This window comes from Papaver somniferum, chromosome 3 (genome assembly GCF_003573695.1).
Source record: "Papaver somniferum cultivar HN1 chromosome 3, ASM357369v1, whole genome shotgun sequence".
NCBI classification, from domain to species: Eukaryota; Viridiplantae; Streptophyta; class Magnoliopsida; order Ranunculales; family Papaveraceae; genus Papaver; species Papaver somniferum.
This window is the reverse complement of record NC_039360.1, coordinates 164,018,513-164,025,890: the sequence shown is the minus strand read 5'-3', so window position 1 is coordinate 164,025,890 and position 7,378 is coordinate 164,018,513. Positions and strand designations below refer to the sequence as shown.

Sequence of the window (7,378 nt, the reverse complement as noted above, 5' to 3'; positions counted from 1 at the left end):
TCACGTGAAATACAAACATGGTTTAAAGACCATGGTATTCATCATCAACGGAGTTGCGTTTCCACTCCTCAACAAAATGGTGTTGTTGAACGCAAACATCGTCATCTTCTCAGCGTAGCTCGTGCTCTTCGTTTTCAATCCCATTTACCGATCACTTATTGGGGAGAATGTTTACTCACGACATGTTATCTCATTAATAAAATGCCGACTCCTGTTTTACAACATAAAACTCCACATGAAGTTCTTCTTGGGACTATACCCAATTATCGTCATCTACGTGTTTTTGGTTTTCTGTGTTTTGCTCAGAACACAAAAATCAATTGTAAATTTGATTCCCGAGCTAAGCCTGGTGTATTTTTGGGATATCCTCATAACCACAAGGGTTACATCATTCTGGATATTTCCACAAAGACAACTTTTGTCTCCAGAGATGTTGTCTTTCATGAGCATCTATTTCCCTTTAAAGATGCTAAATTCGCCTCTGACAATGTCATTCCATCTCTCCAGATACTGATGTATTCTATGAAGACTCCGTATCCGTTTTACCATCAAATCCTGTGATGGATGTCTCGTCACCTAGTTTATCTTCTTCGCCGGATGCAGATTCTAATCTTTTTACACACGCTACGGATGACCCTATTCCTCTTCCGCCTGCATCTACTTCTGTGCCTAATCCTCCGGCCATTCCTCATGATGTATTGCCTTCTACTCCTCCTATTTATGCCAATGATGATAATTTACGTCGATCAACCAGAGCACATCATCGCCCTTCTCATCTGAAAGATTACATTTGCTCTGTTCACAAAGTTACTTATGCCTCCCTATATCCTCTTACCAATTACATTTCTTTTGATAAATTTACTTCACAACATCGCGCTTTTCTATCTTCGGTTATTTCTAATGATGAACCACGATCATTCACCGAGGCCATTAAAAATCCTAAGTGGCATGATGCCATCGTTAGAGAACATACTGCTCTGCAAGATAATAATACTTTTACCTTGACCACTCTTCCCCCTGGAAAATCTGCCATTGGCTGTAAATGGGTAATCAAGATTAAATATAAACCGAATGGTGATATTGATCGTCATAAGGCACGTTTATTTGCCAAAGGATACACACAACAGGAAGGTATTGACTATCATGACACTTTTGCTCCTGTTGCTAAGTTAGTTACTGTTCGTGTCTTATTATCTGTTGCTGCCATTTTCAATTGGCCTCTCCATCAAATTGATGTTAACAATGCTTTTTTACAAGACGATCTTCATGAAGACATCTATATGAGACTTCCTCCTGGTTTTCAAAGAAGGGGAGATACTCGTGTTTATAAACTCAATAAATCTCTATATGGTCTTAAGCAAGCATCTCGTCAATGGTTTGCTAAATTTTCTAATACCTTACTTGAAGAGGGTTTTATCCAGTCTCGTGCTGATTATTCACTTTTTCTTTTCCATTCAGACACAGTCTCTATTTATGTTTTAGTTTATGTCGATGATATTATTATTACAGGTAATAATGACTTAGCTATTCAACAGCTCAAGCATAAACTAGAAGCTAAATTCTCGCTCAAAAATCTTGGACGTTTGCAATACTTCCTGGGCATTGAAGTTTCTCGTTTTCCACAAGGTATTTTTCTTGGACAACGTAAATATATTCTAGACATTGTTCAGGATTCTGGTCTTTTAGGTGCTAAACCTGATGCTTCTCCTATGGAGCAACACCTAAAATATTACCGAACTCAGGCAATCCTCTCTCTGATCCAAGTATTTATCGACGCTTAATTGGTCGACTACTATATCTTCAGGTGACTCGTCCTGATATCACTTATTCTGTAAATTATTTAAGTCAATTCTTGCAAACTCCTTGTTCTGGTCACTTGGATGCTGCTTATCGTGTGGTCCGCTACCTCAAAGGTACTGTTTCTCATGGCATCTTTCTATCTGCCACTAGCTCACTCTCTCTTGCTGGTTATACTGATTCAGATTGGGCGGGTTGCCCAATTACTCGCCGTTCTACGGCAGGATATTTTACCATGTTGGGTTCTAGTCCTATCTCTTGGAAATCCAAGAAACAACCCACTATTTCTCTTTCTTCTGATGAGGCAGAATATCGCGCTTTAGCCAGAGTAACTTCTGAGTTACAATGGATACATTATTTATTCACTGATCTTCGTGTTAATATTCCGAAGCCAATTCCAGTCTATTGTGACAATCAGGCTGCCATTCACATCTTTGAAAATCCAGTTTTTCATCAACGAACTAAACATATCGAAATCGATTGTTATTTTGTTCGCGAAAAATTGATATCCGGTCTTATCAAACCAACACATCTTCCCTCTGCAGCCCAATTGGCTGATCTCTTCACTGAACCACTTGGTGTGGATCACTTTCGACATCTTGTTAGCAAGTTGGGCGTTCGGCCTCATCATCCTCCCGCTCCAACTTGAGGGGGGTATTGGACCTGTACATATGATGTGCCACAGCAGTGGCACACCAGCGGCACACCAACCACCAGAGCAGGTCTTCTGCAACGTCCTATGCAATCTTGCTGTAACAATCCTATATTCTCGTTCTTAGCTGTTTTAGATGAGCATTGACTCTTCTCTGTATATGTACTCATATAAATATCTAATGCAAAGAAAGTCGACACTATTGTGTGACAATACAACACATAGAAATCCTAAAATCTAAGATAAGTAGTTCGTGAAACTGAGATTTAATTATATTTTGATCATTCTATCCTATTAAAGCAATCAACAATCTGTTCTTACACAATAGAAATTATGGATTCGAAAATTAATTGGTTGTTGAGTTGTTAAAGCTTCATGTCTCTCTGGTTTCGTTCATCTTCCTTTAGAAGAAACAGGCCGACGAGAAACTCATTTCTCTTCTTCTTCTTCTTCGCCGTTCTTGGTTTTTTTTCTTCTCAACTTATTATTTTTGTTGTTCTTCGCTTTTTATTCTTCTCAATAGCATGAACTGAGAAATCGTTCATCTCAATTAAGAAGAAATCTGGAGAATTAAATGGATCAGGAAGGTGTTACTAAGGTTATGATTTGATTTTGGTTAGGGTTCGTATTGATTGAAGAACGACGAATCAGTAAGAAATAAAATTAGAGTTTCTGATGTTAGTATTGAGTTTGTGCAAAATCGAATGAGGAATTGGTGGATTGAATAACAGAAAGAGGAGATGGTGGATCTGTATTAACTCGGGTTATAAAGGGCTAGGGTGAATCAGAGAGAGGAATTTAGGGTTTGGAAATTGATTTAAGTTTCGATTTAGTGATAGATAAGAAGAAATCAAAGACTGGGTTTGGTGGTTTGAGATTTGAATCGATGTTTTCAACTTTGATTAGAGAGAATTAGGTAGTTTTGTTGCATTTGAGCTGAGATTGATTTCAAGGTGAAGAGATGGCAGTTTTGCTGTTGATCTCTCGATGGAAAATATGATGAGGACTTGGACAATATAGGGTTGGTGGTGAATCTGTGTGGTCTTTTCTCAAGATAAGATGGTGGTTGAATGGTGTAGTGAAAGGGTTGGTATTGATTTCAGTAGAAAAGGTTTGAGTATGGAGATGCAGTGATGTTTGTATGCAGAAGCTGGCTTGAGAATGTGTGCAGATTTCTTGCAGGGAGAATGGTTGTTGTAGTGGTAGCTGCAATGAAATAGAAAATGGAGCCAATGATGCTGCAATATGAGTCAGTGTTGGTAGTTGTTGTGCAGGCAAGAAGCTACAGAAGGAGTTGGTGGTGATTGAATTTGGTTGAGGCTGATGTTGTTGGTTAGCAAGCAGCTGCTGCAGGAGATGGAACTGGTGGGAAAGAATGTGAATGATTGTTGCAGTGGATAATTTTCAAGTGTTTGGTGTCGTTGTTGGGATTAGGCAAATGGTCTTAGTGGATGGTTAGATGAGACTGAAATGGTGTTGCAGCTACAGATGGGTGCAAATAAACTGAAGTTGGTGGTTATTATAATGAAATTTCTATTGCAGTTGCAAGTGGTGGCTGCGTCAGGTGGTGCTGAGTATGGTTGTGAGTTGCAAGTGTTACCCATGGTCACAATGGCTGTGTGAAAGCTGTTCAAACTGGTAGAGCACCACATGCTGATCACCGTAGGTAATAAAGTGATCTTGTCTTTGTAGGCATCATTATGAACTTGTTTATTATTCTTTTTCAGTCTTTCATTGTTCAGGCACAAAGGATATAATTATTAGATTTTTCTTTCATTAACTAATATGGTTATCTAAGGCTGAACTGCCATTTTTAACAGGGTCATCAGGGTTGTGTTAACAATTTGGCATGGTATTCAAGCCGGTCACTCCTTGTATCTGGATCAGATGATGCGCTAGTATAATGCTCCTAACCTCTATCTTCTTCATTCACCCCTGATGAATGTTCTTACACTTTCCCCCTAGGTTTCATGCTTCTGAAATTATGCAAGGGATTTCACACTCCAGGATTTTTTGTGCTTCACTTCTATATGGATCCCTAATGCTTGCACAATTTGTTGCAGATTAATATTTGGAGTTATTCAAGCTGGAAGCTTTTGCATAGTATAGAGAGTGGACATTCTGCAAATATATTTTGTGCAGAATTTGTTCCTGAGACTTGTGATGAACTTGTGGTGTCTCGGGCAGGAGATGCAGAGGTAATCTTCAGATGAGGAATAATTTCAAGTATTATGCAAAACCAAAGTGCATTTTCATGTACTTGGTGAGTGTGGTAGAAAACATTTACTGATTTCTTTTCAGGTCCGCCAATTTAACTTATCTCTCTTAACTACTGGAAAACCTGGAGACAACGGAATAGAACCTTCAGCGTTGTTTCAATGCCACTCAAGGAGAGTGAAGAAGCTAGCTGTAAGATCTCATTGCAATAAATACACTCTATTCAAGGAGAGTGACTTGAACTTTTGCTAACGATAAGTACGATTAGCAGTGAACGTATTCAAGTAGCGCGGCTGTAATAGTGTGTACTGTTGGTTTAAATTTTTCCAGAAATACCAGTTATTTTGCAAGTTGAAGTTGGGAACCCTAATGTTGTATGGAGTGCGAGTAAAGATGGAACTTTGCGGCAGCATGACTTCAGGGAGGGTACATCTTGTCCTCCAAATGGATCATCTTACCAAGAATGTCGTAGTGTTCTAGTGAGTAATTGATTTTATCTTTCCAAATTACATGTTTCATGCTAAAATATTGCCATTTTGAGTCATATGTAGTTAATCGACCATGACTTGCTTTATACCATTTGAGATCTGCCCCTTTTTAACCACCAGTATACCCATTTTTGGGTCCACATGTGTGGTTCTTTTTCTATATTATTTAATTTGTCGTTGAAGATCCTTGTTCTTTACGTTTAGTTTTCAATGACAGCTTGATATGCGTTGTGGAGCGAAAAAATCACTAGCTGATCCTCCTAAACAATGTTTTTCCTGAAAATCCTGTGACATCAGTACCACTCGCCCACATTTACACCTAAACAATGGTAGTTCAGCCTTAGGCATCATTATGAACTGGTAGAGCACCACATGCTGATCACCGTAGGTAATAAAGTGATCTTGTCTTTCACGACAGGTGCATCTTATGTTGCTGATCTAGAGCATCTGCTTACCTTGTAAGCAAAACTCCTTATAAGGCCCTAATTTTTCTTTGTCTTGACCCTCGCGAAAACTATTATTGTATATTTAAAGAGTTTTTGACTGCAGTGTTCTATTGCTGCATGTAACTAACTAATAACAGTTTTCAAAGGGAAATTTCATCTCAATTGACTTGGCAATTATGAACTGAAAGCCATGGATTATGGAGAACTTGATCAAGAATGCAACCAGTGTTTTATGTAATTTTTCATGTTGTGTTTGAGCTAAACTTAGAGTGATAAGTTAGAATGAACCGAACTTCGGAAGTTTCTATGTATTCCCCTGGAATCTTTTTGGTACTTAAAGAATTTTTTATTTTTTTTTTGGCCGAGGGTCATCCTGTTTCTTATGTGTCTGTTTTTGTTTGTTGACTCGTTTAAATTCTTGCACCGCAGCATCAGTAGCAGATTCTAATACCACAGCAACAACAGCTCCAGTTGCAATTACAACTTCAGCAATTTCCACTACAGACATGTTCATGGAGCCAAATCAGTTACCGCTTACAGGTAATGTTTTTTAGTCTGCAAGTGAATTTTCCTAAGAGACGACATCAGTCTCATCACACACTATTTACTTCTTACCATGATGTTTTCCCTAGTTGTACTTATGGATATTTTTGGTTTGTTTCGTGTAGTATGGGTTTGGAATTATGAACTTAAAGCCAGGGATTATGGAGAACTTGATGAAGAATGCTTGGCAACTAGTATTTGGGAAGTATATGCATGTTTTGAGTAAGTTCCTATGTAGTATGTGAGTGAACTTATAGTGAATTAAGTGAAAATAAACTGAACTTGTTTTATGTATTCCATTTGGTACTTGAAGAATTTGAATTCTTTTCTGATGTGAATATTTATATGAATATAATAAATTGATTGAGAAACTATTGCTGAATTTGGATGAGGGATGGAATGGAAGTGTATGCAGGTTATTTGGATTTCCGGCTTGTATTTTCCGGCAAAAAATGAACTGCCAGTCGGAATTGACCTGGTCAAGGTTGACTGGCAGTAAATTTTTTGCTGTTACAAAAAAGTTCGTATCGGATTTTAATTGTTTCAATTTTCTACGTAGTAACGGCTCTCTCATGTTCTAATATGCCAGGTAGTAACGGCTTGAACCTGTTAAGACCCTCTTGTTATAAAAAATTCGTAACGGTGCTCATCTGTTACCACGTGTCCTTTGGTAAAGGACTCCAGCTGTTACGACCTCTGTTACAACCGAGAATTCGTAACGGCTGCATTGCCGTCACGAAAAATATGTAACACCCACTTTTGAAACAGGCGACAAACGTTACAGTCACTTTTAGTAACGTCTTATTTCTGTTTCTAATCGCAGAATTGGGTGTAGTGAAGGTGTGCAATATTTTACACCTACATTTTGCCTCTTTTTTCTTGAACATTGCTTGAAGAGCGATCTTTAAGAAAAAACCCGCCTTGTTGTATTTGTTGGAGCGAGATGCGTGATGTTGGTGTATCCTTTGATATTTGTTGTTGAAGGAACTACGTGAAAGAATACTTTTCTTGAAAAGTACGTATTTGCCTCTATTCTTTTGTGAAGTTCCGAAGCATTGTTGTATGAAGTATGCATGAAATATCAACTCTTGAAGTATAAGAAGTATGAAGTATCCTTTGAGAAGTATAAGAAGTATCCGTCCTCGAATGCGAATAAGAAGTATGCGAACAGATCAAATGAAACTACTACTCCATGTTCTCGGCCTCATGCTATGCTGTAATGCAAATAAGAATTT

General features: G+C 38.2%; 1 long non-coding RNA gene across 2 annotated transcripts; it reads left to right on the top strand.

The window, feature by feature from the left end:
* Positions 1-2,671: 2,671 nt before the first annotated feature.
* LOC113361850 lies at positions 2,672-6,407 on the top strand. Of its 2 annotated transcripts, XR_003365379.1 has the most exons (6): positions 2,672-4,115; positions 4,270-4,647; positions 4,751-4,858; positions 4,997-5,145; positions 6,030-6,140; positions 6,269-6,407. It is a non-coding gene; the product is annotated as an uncharacterized LOC113361850 (long non-coding RNA). The 2 variants fall into 2 exon arrangements; XR_003365378.1 differs by having other exon boundaries at positions 4,270-4,858.
* Positions 6,408-7,378: the final 971 nt, after the last annotated feature.